Below are 21,678 nucleotides of genomic sequence, written 5' to 3'. Positions count from 1 at the left end.
TCAGATTGTTCTCAGTTTTTCAGAGTCTCTTATGGTTTGGCTCCCTCCCTCTCTAACCTTTTTTTTTTTCTCCTTCCCCTCCCCCATAATCTTCTGTTAAGTTTCTCAGGATCCACATAGGAGTGAAAACATAGGGTATCTGTCTTTCTCTCCCTGACTTATTTCACTTAGCATAACACTCTCCAGTTCCATCCACGTTGCTACAAAAGGCCATATTTCATTCTTTCTCATTGCCAAGTAGTATTCCATTGTGTTTATAAACCACAACTTCTTTATCCATTCGTCAGTTGATGGACATTTAGGCTCCTTCCATAATTTGGCTATTGTTGAAAGTGCTGCTGTAAACATTGGGGTACAAGTGCCCCTATGCATCAGCACTCCTGAGTAGCAATCATTTTAAATATTTAGCACCTAATAGTAAGCATATCTACAATCAGGATAATTACCGCCTTTAGATACAGATAAGTGTGCAAGGCAGCTTTTGCACCATTTCTGTTTGGCCCCAATGAGAAAGTTCATTGACAGAATCTTTTACCCTTTCTTCCCAAAGTGGCCCAGATTCATGCCATCATGCCATTTGCCTTCCCAAATGCCATTATCCATCCATAAATCTAACAAACACTTTCAGCCCCAAGAAGCTCCTATTTCTAGGCGGCAAATGCATCAGTTCTCAGCTGACAGCGAAGTCACTCCCACATCCTCCATTATCTTCTAGTGGGATAGCCTATACCTCAGTCTCCCCCTCTACCAAATGGGCCGCACGGCATGAATGGCATCCATAAAGAGACCCAGGGACGACAGTGTCAAGGAAATGATCAGACCACCAAAAGTGAAGATGTGCCTCAGTGATCCTTAAATAGAAGGGAACAGTGAGACCCAGCGAGGGGAAAGAGCTCAGCCAAGCCACAGAGCTGTCAGGGCAGAGCTGGGAGCCGCCACCCCCAGTCTCCTGTTTGCAGAGCAGCGTTCTTTCTCCCACATGGGAACTCTCTTCCACAGAAATGAATGCCTTCCAGTCCCGCCCCCACCTGGGGCTGAGCTTCCTGGAGCAGGCAGAGCCTTATCCCTTGTGGGGAGATGGGTGGCACTTTTGATCCACTGCCCGGGGATGGCCAGCCACCTGGAATCCCTGGCTCCAGCATGCTCCCCTCCGTCCCCATGTCTGGGTAAAGGCTTCCACTCAGCATGTGTGTAACTCCGAGCCACATGACACTGAAATGCTAAGTGAAGAGTAATTAACTTTTGCTTCTGAAAACCCACTTTAGCTTTCCATAACTCTTTGGGGGCCATTTCAAGGAAGCCAAACCTCCCGCACATTCTCCCTCAGCAATAAATTACCTTCCTGGCTTTAATTAGCTGCCGGAGTGCAAAACGGGGCTGGGTGCTGACGTGGCGGCTTTCCCCACAGGTCCCATTCTGTCACACAGACTCCGGGAGAATGGCAGCTGCGAGGAGGGACGTGGCGGGCAGTGGACTCCTTACCTGCCCACGGGGCGGGAGGGGGGGCAGCACAGAAGGGTAAGCCTAGATGGAGCTAAAATCTGCAGTAGATGAAATTCGTTGCAGGGGCCTCAGACTCCCCCTTCAGCTCTCCTGGCCCCCGGTGAAGAGTCCCAGGCCCATCTTCCCCCTTGCCAGACTCTCCCTCCTCCAAACAGCCCCCAAGCACACACACACTAGCCCCCAGGTAGCCAATACCCTTATCTCCCTTATCATTTTTCCTAAGGGACAAATTACTGACAGAGCTTAATGTATTAGCCCTCCCAAGAGAATCTGCTGTATAATTGTGAGCTTAGCTGGAATCCAAATGCATAAGTCCCTAAGTATATGATTTCAGTGACACCCGTGGGCTGAACCGGTGTTGGCTGGGAGAGAAAGTAAAAAGGCACCCTGGGAATCCCCGCCATCATTCCAAGCCCAAGATGGAGATTTGAGGTCCAGTTAACCCTGCCTCTAACTACAGGTGTGACCCTCAGCAAGTCCCTGCCTTTCTCTGGCCCAGCTGCCCAGAAGAAAGGGGTGATAGATGAGCCAGAGTCCCCCTGGGCCCTGCCATGCTGATTCTGGAAGTCCTGAGTGTGGGAGGTTGGGGTCGGGGTGAGTGGTGAAGACACATCTAACCCAGCCTCAGTACACGGCTTGTCTTCTCCTGAAATCTTCTAGAATCTTCCATCTGGGCAGGCGGGGGGGGTGGGGGGTAGGCGCTGAGTGGCACCACCCCGCGGGAGGAGGCAGCCGGGCAGGGCTGCACCCACACATTCCATCCCGGGAGCTGTCTCCCCGGCCAGAAAGGGCCCTGGGGAGGTGCTGAAGCCCCCTCTCTCCCCCGGGGGAGCACACTTATGCTAATGGTAGCTGCTTCTCAAGGCTTACACCTCCTCTGACAAGCGAGAACCTTCCAAAGCCCAATTACAGCCTGCTTTCTCCAGCCTTTCCTTTCCTGGGGGGAAAAAAATTGAAAATAAGAAGTGCAACCAGGAAGCCCCAGATGGGCCCCACAGTCGGAGGCGGGTGACAGGCGGCAGGGCAGGCGGTGACGGAGGGGACGAGCAGTGGCGCGCCCGCAGCAGGGCCCAGCTCCCCCGCCGCTGCCCTCCGCGCCTCCCCAATTAGCAGCTGCCGGGCAGGCGGGCAGGTAGCCGGCCTGTCACAGCTGCCTGACAGGCCCCGCCATCCCACCCCCGCTGGCGGCCTGGTCCCCGGCCTGTCACGCCCCACGCGAGGGCGAGAAGTGCCCGCGCCCCCCCCCCCAAGGAGAGCCCAAGGACAGAGGGCTTGGCTCCAGCCCGCCCTGGAAGAGGTCTGGGGCTGGAGGGGACCCTCCACCCTCATTCCTCATCCCGGCCCTGAGTGGACAGCAACGCCCAAGAGGGACGGGTAGCAGAGGGACCTCCCAAAGGGCTGGTGGGTCCTTGGGGAATCCTAGGAAATGGAAGGCAGAGGCCTGCTCAGAGGGAGAAATTTGAGCAGCCCGAATCAAATCACCGTGAAATCCCCTGGCCCAGCTAACTACACAGCCCTGATGTCCTCTGGCTCGCCTCTTTCCAAAGGGCACTAGGCTGCGATCTGGTAGCACCTCACAATTTCCTGGCCCGGTGATCCCATGTAATGAGATGGCTGGCTCCACGTCCCACAGATGAAAGCCCTTGACCTCCTCCTGCGGTCTCGGCCTCCTTCCAGACACAGGCACCAAGCTCCCACGGCCAGAGCACCTGCGGTAGCCCAGGCCCCCGGTCACCGGGTGGATCTTCATAACTACCACCTATTCAGTGATCTGAGTTAGAAGTCCTCGTTCTCGCCGGTTTTCCTGGGGAGGGCCCAACCCCTCTGAAGCTTGCGCGCCTTGCATGCCTGGATAGCTGAGTGGGGCTGGCTCTGAGACCCTGCCGTGGGTGCAGAAAACCCACCCGTCTGTGCTCTCCCTAAACCGAGGGTGCCTTCTACACAAATAAGAACTGGCTCCCGGACCCCAGTGTTATGGGAGCCCTGACTCTTCCATGCCACCTGGACTAGAAATCAACCTTCATGGGCAGCCACTGTTGGCTCGGCACCTTCAGGAACTATATCCGCCCTTTATCTTGTCCTTACATTTGTGTTTTGGTCCTTTCAGGCTGCTCTAACAGAATAGCACACACTGGGTAGTTTTAAACAACAGAAACATTTCTCACAATTCTGGAGGCTGCAATGTCCAAAATCAAGGTGCTGGCAGATTTAGGGTATGGTAAGGGCTTGCTTCCTGGTTCGTGCATAGACGGCGGTCCTCTCGCGTGTCCTTACACGATGGAGAGGGCCCCTTTTGTAATGGCACTACTCTCAGTCTTGAGGGCTCTGCTCTCATGTCCCATTCACCTCGCAGAGGCCTTGCCTTCTAATGCCATCTTCTTGGTGTTTCAACGTGTGAATTCTGAGGGAACACGAACATTCAGTCCATAACAATCTGTCTGGAAAGAAATCTACTCTCCCTGGCACAGGTTCATGGCTTTGGCTATATTCGAAGAAGGCAGGGTAGGAGCACGTGTGCCCATCCTGGAAATGAGTAAATCATCTGGGATGCCTCAAAGTCAGGGTGAGGTGGAAAGAAGAGAAAGTGGTCCACACTGGTAAAGGATGAGGTAAGGATAAAGAGTAAGAGAGGCCAGGTGCGAAAACTCCCAAAGGGCAGGGAACGCATCTCATTGGCCTTCCTATTCCTAGTCAAGGGTGGTGCCCCGCCTTGGTGAACACCCAATCAACATACATTTGCTGAATGAAGGAGCGACAGGAGTCAAGTTATCTGGTGGCATTCCTGGCTCCTTCGGCCCTGGGAAGATTTAATATACATTCACAATTCGGCACCAGTTCAACTGCCACCACCCCTGTGGACAGCCCCATAAGGAAAGAAGGAGACAAGAAAGACACTGGAAGGAGAGAATGGTAGGAGCGCACTTGGACCAGGCCAAGCACCATGTTCTCCACCCTGTATGAGGATCTCCGGCATTTCAAGCAATGTAAGCAGCTCTAGGAAGCCAGTGTCTGGTTCAGAATTTGCAAAATGGTACTAGAAGGGGGGAAGGAGGAAGGAGGAGGAGAGAGAGGGATAAATGAACGGCTCCAAACTGATCGCTAAGCTACAGAAATACTTACAAATATATAACCTTTCATTTGCATGTGGCAACATCCCTCTGGTAGAGGGGAATATAAAGTTATGGAGACGTAGATAAACAGAACCTACATGCCAGCTCCCATCCATGGCAAGGAAGAACATATATCAAAATCCTTAATTATGATCCCATTTGTGCTTGCACGGTGAGGGATAATCATTTGCCATCAAAGAGATGCCCTTCCTTCATTAAAGCCATTGAGACGCTCAGGAAGTGCTCAAGGGTTTGAAACTCTGTATTTGAATTTCACACATGCTTTTTCCTACGGGGACCAAAAACTCAATCAACACTTGATAGTGCTGATACCAACATTCAAGCCACAGGGGTCTTCACTCCTTCCCAATTGGCCTACAGATAGGACCTGGGTAGTAAGCTTGCTCATCTGTTTTTCTCTGGATTCCTCTGTGTGTGTGTGTGTGTGTGTGTGTGTGTGTGTGTGTAACACATATACAAGCCTGTGTCTTTTTTTTTTTTTTAATGGAATTGCTGTGGGAATAAAAAGGACCCAGGCCAAGTTGAAGACAGGAACAATTAACCTCATCTCTCTCAAATGTCCAGAGCCCAGCTGCCCAGGAGTGGAAATCACTCCTCACTTTCATCGCAAAGCCAAACCAACATGAACAGGTTGCTTAGAGACCAGGCTTCTCTTTCAACTCTGGACCCATGCCCTTGGTCCATGCCCAGACAGGGGCTAAGTTAGAAGCCAGAGCTCAGAGGTCATTACTCTTTTCTTCAGAAGCTCTTCAGCAGAGCCTTGATTCCGATTTGCCTTTTCTGTCCCTGTTTCTTACTCTAGGATTCAGGCTGAGCCAACGAAAGTCAGATTTCCTGACTCAGCCAACTATGTCTCAGGGAAAGCATATTGAATGGTATTGATGCCATAGAGTGGAATGCAATGGAGTGGAATAGATGGAATATAGTTTTGAAAAACTCTACTGCCACCAAAGAGGCTTTGCCTTTCCTTAAGCTTCCCCACTGGAAGCAGTGGGGGGTTGAATAGAGTCAACAGCATGCTATAGCATTGTCTGTAGCATACTGGTCTATAGGCTGCTTGACTGAAGGCCAAGTATTACCTATCTGCCTTGAAATGGGATTTTCATGTGCAGCCAAAGACGATGATAACATCAAATCCCGTCACAACCTAATGAGTTGCTAATGTCCATTTTATATATGAGGAAGCCCCGACCCAGAGAGGTTAAGTAACTTGTTCAAGATCATACAGCTAGTAAGGACAGGGAAGGAACTTAGACTTAGCCCTCTGTGAATAAACTAGGCACAGGCAGGCAGGAGGTTCCAACCTCTGCATGGATATGATTAGTTTGGCCCATTTCAATCCCGAAGGACTCATGAGAGACACAAATGCAACACCACCTTCTTGAATTACTGACAGGAATTTCCTCTGTGATTTCTCTTGCTTTGGTATCAGACTGTCCTTGGAGCTCCCTCATGATGAGACAAGGGCAGGTGTAACTGCATTTAACAGAAGGGAAGTCTGGGGGCACAGAGAGATGTGATACAGTGAGATGTTGGTGGGCAAACCCAGATCCTAACTCCAGTCACCTGGCCACTGTCCTGAATCTACTCCCACGCCCCAGGGCACGGCCCTGCTTCCTCCCTGCCCCCCATGTGTACACAGGCCAACGCGCTGAGCTGTGACTGACAGCCCTAGACCTCAGGGATCGAGCCTTCCAGATAAAGTTCTTGACACCAGATGCCTTTGGAGCAGGCAGGCAGTGTGGGGAGGGTGGCTGATGGGGGAAAGAAGGACAAGGCCCTTTCTAAAAATAGAGCGAGAAAAGACCAGAAGAGTAGGTGGAAAGTCCCCGGGACAATAAGGCAGCAGCCCTCATAGCACCAGCCCAGTGGAAGAGAGGGGGCTCAAAATACCGCAGCCAGAGAGGCCAGGGTGCCACTCGGGGTCCACGAGCCCCTCACTCCACCCCCCGTGCAAGTTACCCACAGGGCTTCCCAGACAGCATCAGGCCCTGCCTCCCACTTCACCGCCAAGTCCCAAAGGCAGTTTCTCCAAGGAGATTTCTGGGCCTAGACCAGCTTTTGGTTCTTTGCCTTCCCCCAACTTCCACTGAGGCTTCTTTCTGAAATTCTCCAAATGGAAAAAGTGAGAAGCATAACTTATGTCTCCTAGTGGATGTAGAATCTAAAAGTGACACTCTGCCTCCATGGGGTCTCCTGATACGCACAGTCCCCGGTCAAGACCCTGGCTCACCGGTCACCCCAAATGCACCTGCCACATCCCAGGCCCAGGCTCAGTGCTCTAACATCACAAAGTAGAAAACGAAGTCACTGCCCTAAAGAGACTTGCCATCTACGAAGTTAAGAGTGTTTACTCTGCCACTAGAAATTTAGAGAGACCACTAACAATAGTGCCTCGGTCACCCCTCTGAGTCCTTTGGCAAACTGTGCAATCCTCTCTCCTTAGGGCCCAATGGCAGAAGCTGACCGCCCTTGTGGGGATAAAGATAGGATGCACTGATTGAGCACCTCCTGTGTGTCAGGCACTGGACAAGAAGCCTGACCAACATTCCCAACGTCCCTAACTCTATTCTTCAACTGAGGTACTGTTATCTCCATGAGGAAATCGTGGCTCAGAAAAGTCAAGCCGACTTCCCACAATCCTCCAGCCAGTGAGGGCAGAGATAGGATTTAAATCACACACCCAGAATGTGATGGAATCACCCCTGAGCAGAGTGGATAGTTGAATCACAACAATAATTGAATAAACTGCCAGGACCAATTTCCCCAGCATTTACTGAACACATGCAAAAAAACAATGTTTAGATTGATGTCGTAAATGGGGACAACCTCTTTGGAGAGCAATGTGGCAGTATCGATCAAAATCTTAAATGCACAAATCCTACATGCCAGAAAATTCATTTATTTGAATTCATCCAACTGTATGAGGATGCTTACTGAAGCACTGTTTGTAATAGAAAAAAGCTGGAGTCAACCTAAGTGCCCATCAATAGATAATAGGTTAAATAAACGGGTTCATCCATAAAATGAAATATTAATACTATGCATGAATTAAAAAGGACGAGGTAGGGCCATGGGTACTAACATGAATGCATGTCCATAAATTCTTTTTCAGTGAAAAAGCAAGCGGCTGTATTATATGCATAGTAGGATCCTGCTTATGCTTAAAAGCATTTTATATATAACACACACATACATATACAGCATATCCATGCTTAAAATGTCTGGAAGCCACATATGGAACTACTAACAATAGCTACCACTAAGAGGGGGTGAGAAATGGGACCTTCTGAATTATTTGGTTTGCTTTTACAGACCCCGTATCAAAGGTTTTATTAATAGTTATGCAGATCACTGTGTTAACACCTGTTGGAAAGCAATCCTCCAGAGGAAGTAACTGAGAACAGAACACCAAAAGCTTCAACACAGGAGACGAGTCGCGGGATTGAAGATCCTCTGTAGGAGCCCATGGCAATTCATGACTGCTTGGGTAACTCACATTCACTCTTACCTGGCCCTTTATACAAGAGCTGAGGCACCGGAAGAAAAGTAGAATGATCATGGTGGGCTCTATCATCAAAAGACCTAGATCCAAACCTGGCTTCATGATGTTGGGTGGGTCATGGGTTCTCTTGGGACCCAAGTTTCCTCACCTATAAAATGGGTTGGTGCTAGAATCCACCACATGGGATCCCTGGGAGGGTTCGTTGGAGAAACGAATGTCAAAGCACTTTTTAAAGACCAGGTTGGAAACTGACAAAAGGAAGTGAAGTCACCCTTGACTGGTGCCTCTCACTCGGGGAGGCTGAGTCATCAAAGAAGACGGTCCCACCCCAACACTGACACCACCCTCTCCCCTCTGCATTGACAGGACACAGGAAAGAAAACCACCAAGGGCTCACAAACTCTCCCAAGAACATCACCCCCTTCAATTCCAAACTCAGGAGCTAGCGGTCTGGGACTGTGTGGCCATGGAAAATGACCCCAGTGCAAAGTGCCCTCCAACGATGAGACTTCTGCGTCAGCCTCTAAATCCCCAAGTAAATATCGGTTCATTGGTTTGTTGATTAAAATCACGGATGGCGTGTCTGATGGCTGCCCAGAGACCCAAGGCGCTGAAACGGCAATGAAACGACCCAGGAATCCCTCCACAACCAGCCTCACGTGATTCCTAAACTTAGCCCTTTGCTCATACCCTCTCCCTTCTTTTCCTCTCATTTTCCTACCACTGCCTCCCCAGACCCGCCATGAGCCAACCCTCCCTGCATCAACCGAAATGCACTCCCTTAAGAGCACCCCTGGGCTGGAGAAAACAATAATTAACTTAATAGGCTGATATAATTACATGAAACAATGATGATAATAACAAGAATACAGACTTTGGAACAAGAAAACTGAGTTGGATTCTATCTCCACCCCTTATTAGTCCGAGTCATCTTGGCCAACCAAACCTCAGTTCCTCGGTAAATTGAGGCTGGTTGTAAAACAGCTCACGCAGTCGTTAAAAGACAGGCAGGGGAAGGCGCTGCTGTGCAAATATAAGTTACATATGCAGGTATCGTTAAACAGCCATACAGTTAAAGTTTCCACGTGCTCGTTAACGTGGTCATCTCAATAAGCCCAGGAGGTGTCAAATGAAGAGAAATGAGGTTCCAAGAGGCCAGGCCACTTCCCCAAAGTCATTCGTCTGGGGAAGGGGACTCCTGAAGGGTGGTGTTCAGACACTGAGCCCAGTGCTCTCCCCACATCATGGGGCGGGCGTAGGGAGCTTGTGTTGGAGGGTTTCTATTGTCTGGCTCAGGGGGCCGGCCAGGCCAAGCGTGTCTTGTCCGACCCTCCACCATCCCAGTTAGCATCGCTCAGGAAAAAGCTATAGGATATAAGCCCCAGATGTGTTGCTGAGGCTGCAAGGCTGTCGGCAGAGAAATGTGACAAGGCAAGGAATAGCCAAGAAAGGGAGTTCCAAGAGCTCGCTGCGGGAACACACAGAAGCAAGGCCCACCGAGAGGCCTTTTAAACCAGCAGTGCTGAGGTTACGGTCAACCCCTCAGAAAATTCCCAAGTCCCTTCTGAGATTCTCAACCGAGTCTTCGATCTAGAAAGTCCTACTGAACGCCTGCTCTGGCAAAGGACAGGGCTGGGCCTCAGACGGGCTAGGAAAACGGGCTCTGTGAGTTCTCACTTCCTTCCACGTTTACTTGTGTATCTTAGGCATGTGTTTTCTCTGCAAGGAAGTCATACTCCCTTGTATTGGGCAGAGAAGATGCAAATGCATAAAAATATAATGAAATCCAACTTAGGAGGAGTGGGGATCCCAGGGTGAGTGCCAGCAAGATGAGCTTTAGGTATCCAGAAGGAGAAAGTTCCACAGGCTCAGAAAGCTGAAGACATACCGCTAGAGTGAAGAAGAATTCTTCCTGTCTAGGAGCCACGGCAGAGTGGAGTTACAGCAATATTTCATATTCAGGGCATGCCTCAATTTGGCGTGTCATTATCTGAATTTTTTAACTACATAATAGAGTATAACAGAAAACATCAGACTGCGTCAGATGTCATAAAGGTAAGTAAACACAAAACTTACAAGCACACACACACACACACACACACACACGTATGTGTATACTGGCCCACACCGGAAAATAGTTTTTGCTATGGATTGTGATCCAGAGTTTGGAAAACACGTTCAAACGGAACTAGAATCAGGAGAGAGATGGCTGGGGGGAACAGTTATCTTATTGAGAAGGAAAGGAGTAAACAAAGGTGAGCACTGAGGAGAGAGGGTCTGGGAGAGATCCCCATCTCTCATGGAGCCAGACCCACCTCCCTGACTGCAGAGTGCTCCCTCCCAGCCTCCCTCCCCTCCCTCCACCCCCAGCCAGAACCCTTCCTGCTCTCCAAGTCAGCCATAACTAGTCCATGGCCCTGACCAGTGACCCCTGCTTCTCTGACCTCCTGCGGCTCCTAGCACCCCATACCAAGCACACCATTCTTGAAGTGTTTTGTGAGCAAGGCCACACGCAAAGTACCCAAGTCCTGGAGTAGCTGTGTGACACTGGGCAAATCATTTAGCCTCTCTGAGCCCCCTCTTCTTCATCTGACAGTGATATATGGGAACTGAATGTATGCACCTCTTGTCTCTTTTATAATTTTGTAAATATCTTCTACTGAGCCTGTAAAAACACGAATTAAAAACACACACACACACCCCACGGTGTTGTAAATAGTGCTGGACACATGCAAGATACTTAAAATTATTACCCAACTTGGAAACTGGGCCCAGTAAAAAGAATACACCAACACCATCACCATCTATGCCAGGACGGTAGCAGCAAGAGCCATCACACTCACAGCATAGCAGAGCCAGCTTCCTGAGCCTGCGGCCACCTGTCAAGCCACACAGACCCCCACCACGTCCCCCTCCACCCACCCCGGCACCCAGAAAGTCCCATGTTTAGAATAACGCTCTGCTTGTCACTACCTTGAAAGTCTTAATAATTTTTGAACAAGGGGGCCCACGTTTTCGATTCGCACTTAGCCCTGCAAATTATGCGCCAGGTCATGACCACATCTACAAAGACCCACTAACAAGTGCCTTTGCGGAATGCATTTGACTTTTAAAATTCTCCCTTCCAGAAGTTACCACAAGTGATGTTGGCCAGGAAAGCACGTGTATGAAGATCTCTCATCTGGCCAAGGGCAAGACTCCACGTCAGGCAGCTGACCTCCCCGACGTGGGAGTTGCTGACGGGTGGGAGTTAGCAAGGCTTTGATGTGCCACAAATGTCCTTTGTGGGCAGTGGGGGCTGAGCTCTTTCTAGTCACTCACAGTGCTTTCCTAGACCCAGAGTAAAACCAGCCTTGGAGAGGAACACTAACCAAACTGCTCACGAAAAGAGTCTACACGGAAAAGCTAAGGGAGTCTAAATCATTCCTCTCTCCTCCTATAAATAGCGTCTACACACCCACTATGAGCAAAGTCTAAAAGGTAAAACTTGAGGGTATTAAAATGGGGGGGGAGTGTCTGGTTGGCTCAGTCAGTTAAGCGTCTGACTCTTGGTTTCAGCTCGGGTCATGATCTCATGGTTTGTGGGTTCAATCCCTGCATCAGGCTCTGTGCTGGCGGTACAGATATCATTTTTCTCTCTCTTCTTCTTTCTCTGCCTCTCCCCTGCTCACTGTCTCCCTCTCTCTCAAAATAAATTAAAATTGGGGGGAGGTACTGAGTCATGGGCCAATCCCTTGCCCTCCAGAAAAGCTATACCCAGATATCCAAGTAATACCATCTCTTAGAGATAGAAGTCCTGAAAGCTCACAGAAGGAAAAAAGGCCTGCAGGAAAGGCCTTGAAATTGGAAGTAGAACTCAGCTGTCACTGGGGGTGAGTGGGGGGAAGCCAGTATTTCAGGAAAGGGAGCAGCATCCGCAAAGGCTCCAGAGTGACCTCGGCACGCTATCTGCAGGGAACGCCAAGGAGAGTGGCCACGGGAGCAGAGAGAGGTGCTTAGTGGAGGCCAGCAGGAAATATAACCAGATCATAGGGCAGGACCTGCTGGGGAGGGCTCGTATGTCAGCCACCGTGGATGGACTTGATCTTACAGATGATGACAAAGCAGATCAACCCCTGCCTGGTCCTACCTGGGGAGAGAACCAGGGAGAATCAAACTGCTAAAGGCTGGGCTCCCAGGAGGAAGGCTGCCTGCCCCAGTGTGTGTGCTGTGCGTGGCTCGCACCTGCTGCCTGGACGTAGACACATCCCAAAAGGGGACGGAGCCTCGGGGCAGAGACACCACCGATCTGCCTGCAGGGAATTCTCTCCCTCACCCTGGGCTTCAGCTTTTCTGCCTTTCTCTGAGATTCCAGCTGTCCCTGCGTGGGAGGCTCGGTTACCGCTGGCCAGATGAGTCCCATCTGCCCCACCTCCTCACTGGGTTCTGTCCACATGTGTATGACACATTACAGTTTGCAAAGTACTTGTCACAAAGATTGTCTCCTTTAATCCTCAAGAGCCTCGGGTGGCTGGCTGGGGAGTCCAGGGCTTGAAGCGGCAAGCATCTGCTTCCAAATGCATGCAACTTCCTCAAGCCCAGCACAAAGGGTCCTGGTCATTTAACTTCTCTGTGTGCCTGTGTCCTCATCTGTAAAATGGGAAAAAGAATGATACCTACCACACAGGATTAAATAGGTTAATAAACACAAAGCTCTTAGAATAACGTCTGACACACAGAGGCACACGCTCAGTAGATGCTAGCCCCCTCACCTTCAGCATCCTCGTCATTATTAGTGTTGTTACTATGGTTACGTTATGGTAGGACCAGTGGAAGCAAACAAGCTGTGTTTTATAGGAAGCAAAGCAACTTGGGCTTCCGATCACACACCACAGGGTTCTTTGTCAAGGAAGCACCTTGACCCCGGGAAAATGGAAACTGTAGGAAAGAAAGGATTTTTTGACGGTAGGACACTTCCGAATGTCCCCGAGCCTAACTGTGAGATGGAGACCCGTCCGTGGCCCCTCTTCAGACTAAGTGATACTCAGCCCACTTACCTGCATCTTCTCTGAGCTGAGGATCAAGGGAAGAATAAAGGTTTTTATTCTCATGCCGCTACCAAAAATCAAAATTGAAAGGCAAAGGTGACAGATCAGAGCTGGAAAGACTCTGAGATAAATTGGCTCTACCCTCTTGTTTTAAAAATGCATAATCAGAAGGCTGGACAGGAAAAATGACTCAGGTCAAGCGAGTTGAACAACGAGGAGCCGTCGGGACCCGAACCGGCACCCCGCCTCCTGGTCCGCCACGCCTTTTTGTTTGAGTTTGTTGCTGTCATTGGGGTTTGTTTTTAGTCTTCCTACGCTTTGTTAATATTTCTCTACTTTCCAGTTGCAAAAAGATATTTCAATGGGTTTTTTTTTTTTTTCAATCTGGAGAGCCGAAAGAAACTTATAAGAAGGTTGTGGAGAATGTCAAGGGTGGCAAGGAACACACGTGTGCTTCTCATTCCCTTTCCTCCTTAAGCTGGTGCCCTCGTTCAGTGGGGCTACCCCCAGATCAGCCGCCCCTTAACAACCTATTGGCTTAGGAGCACCTGGGTGGCTCAGTCGGTTAAGCATCCAAGCCTTGGTTTCGGCTCAGGTCATGATCTCATGGTTCGTGAGACTGAGCCCCACGTCAGGCTCTGCATTGACAGCATGGAGCCTGCTTGGGATTCTCTCTCCCTCTCTCTCTCTCTTGCACTCTGTCTCAAAATAAATAGGTAAAGATTTTAAAAAGCCAAACAATCCATTGCCTTACATTTGTGGCCGTGAAGCCTTGACATGTGAGCCACCTTGAGAGGTGAGCGGAGACCGCATGGTGACCAGCAGAGCCTGGGAAACCACTCTGTCAGAAATCCCATGGAGGAAGTCTCCTCCTGAGCAGCGGGGGTTCTCTGCTTTCCTGTGGGGCGGGGGTGGGGGGAGGGTTGTCTTCTGCCTCCAAGCCCAGCTGACCTATCAGACCTAACATTTCTCTTCCTGAGGCTATGAACCAGGTCTCCATGGGGAAAGTCAAATAACACAAGCATTATAACCAGAAAGACTGTCCTCAGTCAACCCTCAGAGTCCTTCCCAGCCATCACCTCCATGGACTGGAAGGATTCTCTTCCCCTCCTCTGCTTGCAAAATTTCTACTTACCCTGGAATATCCAGCTGATATGCCTGTCCTCTGTGAGAAGGACCCTCATCCAGCTTCAGCCCTTGCTATGTTACTCTATTACAGCTTGGGGAACGACATCCTCCAAACCAGAGTTGGGAACACAATGTTTCACGCACACAAATGTTTTTAGGGGAAGACAGAATGCTTGAACATGGCGCCATCCTTAGGAAACCCAAGACCTAGCATCACTGTGGTGACAGTACTCCTCATGTCCCATCGGATCAGTTCCTCACGTCTACCTTCTCCACAAGTGAGCTCTCCTGTGATACCAGTTTTCGGGATGCCCAGCACCTACCATAGGGCCCAATATGTTCGACTGATTGGTTGGTTTGTACCTTACCGCCATTGCCAGTGAATGCAGAGAAGTACCGAGCATTGTTGAATGAACTTCAGAATTCATTCAACAGGAGGAGGAGGGGGAGGAGGAGAAAGGAACAAACAGAGGAAGGACACTCCACCTTCTCCTTGTTTCTCCCTTCACCCCATGCCAAGAGAAAGTGGTCCTTCCGACTTTCAGGGACACTATGAAGGCCACAGTACCTGTCCTACATATTTGACAGGATTGTGGGGAGAAAGATGTGAGAAAGACCAGTACGATAAAGCATTGTGCCACATAAAGCGATGCATGCTAATGAAGGCAATCCGTTAGCACACGATGGCTGACATTTCTGAGCCATGGTCCACATTACCTTAATATCAACAAGTGAAAGGGTAAAGGGGGTGTGAAGAGAGGGCAAACCTCCAGAGAACCATTGGACCTCTTCTGGCTTAAGGACCCTGTAAATCCCAGAGACATCCCCCGACACTGATACTCGTCACCTCCCCCCCCCCCCCCGCCTCCACCTCCAGCTCCTCCATTACTACTGTGAAATGGAAAGTACTGGAAAAGCTCCTGCTTAGGCTCCTTTTAATTAAGCACACACACAAAAAAAAGAACCACCCCTGGGTTTTGTCTGTTGTACTTGTGTTCTCGGGTCTGTTTGTACTTATTCTGAAATTACATAATTAAAAAAAATAATATTAGGTAAATGTGCCCATCAGCTTGTCAAGCCTGCCTGGGCCAACCTTCACTTGGGAACCACAGTGACAGCCCCTTTATTTCTCTTACTTGTTTTTAAGCACAAAATATGTCACACCTGGAAGTAATTAGCATAATTTTTACTAATTTATAGCTAATTACACAATTACTTTTCTATGAAAGGTTCTGGAAAGACACTTGAAGTAAGTTCCACCAAACCTAGTGGCAAGAAATTGCTTGAAAACATTTCGTTAGCTTCGAACATTTAGGAGGAGGGAGGGGGAACACCCAATAAAGTAATTCTTTCCTATTTCAGAGTGTTCAAATATGACAGGGATATAATTTCTCCGGTAATTTGCAAAGCAGAATGTCTAAATGTCTCTGCTAATCCAACCCAACCAGAGGCTGCTCTAAAAAAAGGCCCCCAAAAGAAGCGTTGTTGAGACGCCCAGGACAGAACATAGAAAGCACTGCTTCGCAACTATAATTGGTTTCACGACGGAGCTAAAACGTCGACGGCTCTCCCTCCAGGAGTACACTAACCTTGTGACAAGAGGTGACCCCGGGCAGGTGTCTTTCTCAGCTCCTGAGAAACTGGGGTTCAAGCCTTGGGAGCCATCTGACTCTGAAAGCGAAATTCCAGGCTGCCGGGACCTGAGAGCCTTACATTGTCTGCACGGTGCAAACACTCCCCAGCCTATTTCACTCAACGAACATTTTCTTGAGCCCCTACTCTGTGCCCTGAAGTCCACGGGAAGATTTATAAAAAGGACAATTCCTGCTTTCTCTCATCGTGACAAGAAGGAAAAAATTATGCCTATCCCCCAAGAAGTATTTCTTGAACACGGCCTTAGGCAGAGGGAGGAACTGAAAGGAAGAACCGGAGGCAGCCCGTGCCCTCAGGAGGTGGACAGTCTAGAGGCCAAAGCCCCACGCGGGAAGCACGTGGCCTAGCCCGGCCGTCTGGGTCCCATCGGCGTCCATGCGGGCGGCATCAGGGGCTATCGGTGCTGCTGAAATGAAAAGATGAGTGATGGTGACTGGAAGGGTGGCCAAGGAAGGATGACAGAGTCTCGACTGTATGTGACGTGCCAGGGAGGGGTGTGGAGGGGAGAGCCACACTGGTTTCCTGAAATCGAGAGTGTGCTGTCAGGCCCACACAGGTGGGTCCTGGGAGCAAAGGTGACGATAGGGGAAGTTCCCCAAATTCCCTAGCAGAAAAGAAGGTGAGGGAGCCAGGAGCACCCTTAACACCTAGAGACAGCCACCGGCATCCGGGAAGGCCCCCTGAGACTGAGGTGAGTCCTGTGCCTGTCCTGGGGTTGCATATGTGGTGACAGTCAATAGAAGGGAAGAACACAGAGCCATCAGGGCATGTAGGAGTTGTGTGAGGTCGGCAGAATTGGCTGGGAGGGCAAAAAGGCGTGTTATCACATGCCTTCACAGCAGGGATAATATCGCCCCAAGGAGGCAGAAACTGATTCTTGGGAGGGCAAAACTCTAAGAGAATGCGATGGTTTGTGGCTCTCCAAAGAGCCACAGTACATAAACAGATATATTGTGTATCTGCGGTACTAAAACTTCATGTTGGGGGTGATCAAGAAACACTGTCGAAAATATCAGGGCAGTGGGGAGTGGTAATGCAAGATCAAGGAAAGTTGAGAAACCCAGTCGCAAAAGAAACCCCTCCACCAAGGCGGGGCAGTCAGCAAAGTGTCTGACTCTTGATCTCGGCTCAGGTTCTCACGTTCACGGGATCGAGCCCCACATCGAGCTCTGTGCTAACAGCATGGAGTCTGCCTGGGATTCTCTCCCTCTCCCTCTCTCTCTGCTCACACGCTCTCTCTCCCTCTCTCAAAATAAATCAATAACCTCTAAAAATATTTTTAAAAAACCAACAAACTTCTCCACCAAGGTTTAAGCTCTTTGAAAACAGGTCCTCATCCTCCAAGTGGCCCTGCCTTCATCCCTGTCTTCTGAGGGCCAATCACTCCTTCCAGCGACACGAGTGCCTAAACTTGCCTCTTCCTCTTGTTGCACGTGTCACTCTGTGGAAATTTACTCGTCGGCAAGTTGGGCCCAGCCCCCTCGATGGGGTGTTTTCTGAGGATGGAGACTGAATTACGCACTTCAGGACCCCTGCTCCTAGCACCCAAAGCAGCAAAGCAGCAGACGCCCCACAAATGTGAGTAAATCTGAGTTCCATTGTCGTACAGTCTCAGGTCTTGCTTTAAGGACCCCTGTGTAGGTGGCAGGGAGGCACTTGGAAGATGTCCAGTTTCTGCCAGCCTCACCTCAAGGCTACTGAGAGATTTTGGCAAAGGAGTATCTTCTGCCTCCCACAGGAGAGTAATGTCAATGGCTTACACTTGGCACATTTCTTTTCGTGTTTTCAAATTATTCTCCCAGCTACTGTCATCTGACCCACACAAGAACCCTAGGAGGTAGAGGAAGTCATTAATGGCAGCTCTTTGCAGATTCCCTCATTCAGTCAACAGGTATGCCTGAGTGCCTGTGGCCTCCGTAGTGCCGTGTGCCAGCACTAGAAGACAGAGGGGAACGGGATGGCCAAGGCCCTGTGGTCACCTCGCTTACACTCTCCGGAGAGGACATGACTAACAAGACAGGCAACCCTTCTGATAGATGCGAAAAGAAAACAAAAAGCAGAGTAATGACAGAGACACTTTAGGCCCCGTTCTGGGGGAAACCTCCCCACCGAGGAGACAGGCATGACACGACATTCTGAGTGAGCATGAGTTGGTCTCTACAGCTAGAAATCAAGACTCAAAGAGGCTACAAGACTGGCCCTATCTCCCGCAGCCAGAGGAAGGCAGGTCTCCGGATCCTATCTGCCCAGACCACCTCTTTTTTTCAACTGTTCCCCCCTATGAATCTGCTCCCCCTCCGGTTTCCCAAGTGGAGACCTGAGTTATAGGAAAGGCAAATGCGCGCGCGCGCGCACACACACACACACACACACACACACACACACACACACAATCTGCTACCTACAAAGGAAGCAGCAGATAGGCAGACAGGCAGCGAGAACACCCAGCCAGAGCGCGCACAGGACCCAGCCTGGGCTCTGCTCTCTTGCAGACCTGCCTGGCGCCTCTCGGAGGAGCACACCGCCCCCCTCCTGTGGCCAAGTGGCCGCCCTGTGAACAGTGTTTATTATTCATCAGGCGTGATGAGACTGTTCGGAGATTTCACAGTCAGCTGGTGGTTTCATTACAAGCAATCAAGGAAGCTTTGGACAATTCGTGGGAAGGTTTTGACGAGAGGTTGCGTAGAATCCTAGTAGCTCTTCTAGCACCCGAATCAAAGTCTTCTTACTCCTTTCCTCCCCCTGCACCCCCACCCCAGCACAGACACTTGAACGTTCATTCTTTCCCCTAAACGTCAACACCTCTGGTGACTCAGGGGTCAGTTGTTTTCTCCCTCCACTCAACAGATGTTTTATTCCTGCTCCAAGTCCCTCCACCTTGGAAATTCTCCTTGACCCTAGAAATAAAACACTTCTTCCGGCAGGCCAGCACCCTTTAATGGACACCTCCAGAGATACATGCTGGGTCACCACCCTGAACTGTGAGCTCGGCAACGGCCGGGAATGAATTCGAAAGATGGCTGAGGTAGGTATCTGCGTCACCCGGCCCACACGGTGAGCAAGAGGCAGACTTACCGTGTGCCTTGGAGCCTTCTGGGTCTTTGCACACATTTTCTCTACTCCCCACTACAAAGCTACAAGCACACTGTTAGGAATCCCCATTCGGCGAGTAAGGAAACTGAGACTAACAGTTTCTGTATCTAGGACGTCACACAGCCACTAAGTGGCAGACCTAAGGGTCAAACTCCAGTCCGTCTGAACGGAAATCTGGTATCTTTGCACAACAGGGTGGTGCTTCTGGCTTTTCTCAGCCTCGGCACCTCAAGGCACCAGCTGTGGAAGTGAACGCTTCCAGCCGGAGTGAATCTTGGCCACCCCCACAGATGCACAAGGACAAGGTGAAGGTCTCTCAGAGCTGCAACAGAGGAATGGGGCCTGGAGGCAGGCAGGAGCATCTCACCTGGCAAAGGAAAGACTATTTATGGCCAGGGCTTCTGTCCTGGACAGCTGGTGACCACGGCCAGGGCCAGTAGCTATATCCACCCCACTGCTGGCCAGGATTCACTGAGGAGAGCACTCCCTTTCTTGATTCCAGAGCAGGGACCCTGAGACTGAGACATCACAGCTGGTCGGATGACTCACCTGGGCCAACCACCTGGTTTGAGAGCTCATCCTGATTAAGCTGGGAAAGGCCCCATTCCGTTGGTGAAGGAGACGCACTCCTCTCTGTGACCTTATTGACTTGACCTGGATGAGTTTTCCCATGTTCAGGAAAGTTGGTTTCGGGGACTGGCTGATTTTTTTCACATGACACTGTTCCTCAAGTAGTAAAAGGTCCCGTGGATTTGAGGTCACGAAACCAGAGTCTGAGGCCTGACCTTGCACTGACTGCAATAAACGGACTGCTATGTTGGGCACGTCACTTCTCCTGCCCGGGCCTCAGGTTCTCCACCTGACAAAGGAGAGGGTGTGGGCAATGATAATCTGAGGCTTCCAGATCTGGAACTCTATCGTTGCAGGCTGCCCCGGGATGGTGTTTCCCTCCAACACAAACATTGCACTAAGTTATCAGAGGGTGAGAGGTGACAGAGAGAGACACACACACACGGGAAAGTAGAAACAAAGGCCCGGCAAGATGGACGGAGACAGATCAAAGCAGGGGAAGCTACCCAGCCAGAGAAAGGAGGAACAGCCTGGTGGTGTGGAGAGAAAATTAGAGCCCCTGTTGTAAGCAGACTCTTGCCAGTATTGCTGGAAACAAATAGTGACAGATTGCTAACATGTTACAGTGAAAATTACCAACATGATGAGACTTTTGCACCATAACCAGCACCTCTTGTTATCCCATTAACAAAACTGATGAGACCAAATTGCTAATAGGAGAAAACTTTCATGTTGGATTATATCACTCTTGTCTTGCATGGGGAATGCAGTAAAGGGCAAACTGGAAGGCACGCTGAAATCTCCCCAAGAGCCATTTTACCTTCGACGGAGGTGGAGAAAGCCCTAGAATGCCCCCCTCTTCCTTTACATCTAGAAACACCCACAGATGCCACCAAGCATCTCTCCTACCACGGCTCCAGACGTCTGTCCCCATCGCTGAGCCGGGCTGGGAAGAGCTATCTGTCATTACAAAGAACGAGAGCCAGTGACTTTACAAAGCACACGGGGGACACTGGCAGGGCCAGAGTGGCCGGGAGGGGACAAGTGGAGGTGGTAGGTCCGAGTGTGTGGAGTATTGGATGCCAACTCACTTCCATCTGCCCCAGGAACAAACCAGCATATCTGAGCTCACGATTACTTACATTTTTACCACCCCCAGCTGGCCACTGCCCACTACAGCTGGGGCAGAGAGAGCCCCAACTCTTCATTCCATTAGTCAGAGTTCAAACTGTCATCGAAGCCCTGGGAGGTGTAAGGAACAGGACACATCTGGTTCTTGGAAGGATTTGCCCAGGCATGTCAAGAGGATCTTTCCTCTTTGGGCTAGGGAAGGATTTCCTGCTCAAACTCAAGTCATATGCAGAGAGAGCCAGATTAAGAACTCGCTTTATGTTCGCTGCTCTCCCAGAAAAACCCGCCAGTGACCCAAACCTTTCACGTCTGAGGTGTTTTGTTTGTCACTGGGATAATCACGGACCACACCAAGCCCCCCACTGCCACCCCAGAGCGGGGCTCATCTGCGGGCCTTACTCCCTGGTTGTTACTCAGAAAAGTAATTGGCCCAAGATTATTCTGAGTAATTAAATGGCAAGGGTTTTTGTATACCAAACAGGGACTTGTCTTTGTCAAAAAGTCTTTACAAAGTACCCGAGTGCTAGGTGTCAGACAGGACAAGTTTTTTAATCATGTTCAAATGATTTATTTAAACGTCAAGCCGTGTCACCTCACTTCCTTTCATTTTTCAGACTGTTTGTGTTTTTTCTGGATGATAAATTTATCTTCAGACAGCCTCAATATGACTAATTAACTTTGAAATATAAGAACCAGATGTGTGAGTTGGAGAGCTTTCTGAACTGATGCCAGACGGGCTGGTGGGTTTTTTTTCTTCTTCTTCTTCTTCTTCTTCTTCTTCTTCTTCTTCTTCTTCCTCTTCCTCTTCCTCTTCCTCTTCCTCTTCCTCTTCCTTGCCTCCCCTCCCCCCCCAACCCTGCATTTTCTCTCCCTGCTGGCCCTGAAATTACTAAGCAGAGACACATTTAGTAAATGGAATCACAGGACTCCAGCTAAC

The 21,678-nt window shown here is 50.0% G+C and overlaps 1 long non-coding RNA gene across 3 annotated transcripts in view; it reads right to left on the bottom strand.

The window, feature by feature from the left end:
• The window catches only part of LOC102901096, a 148,760-nt gene that overhangs the window by 123,461 nt on the left and 3,621 nt on the right, over positions 1–21,678 (bottom strand). The window lies entirely within an intron of this gene.

The sequence above is a fragment of the Felis catus genome, chromosome B1 (assembly GCF_018350175.1).
Source record: "Felis catus isolate Fca126 chromosome B1, F.catus_Fca126_mat1.0, whole genome shotgun sequence".
Lineage (NCBI taxonomy): Eukaryota > Metazoa > Chordata > Mammalia > Carnivora > Felidae > Felis > Felis catus.
Note: the sequence above shows the minus strand (reverse complement) of the source record. Positions and strands in the feature narration are given on the sequence as shown.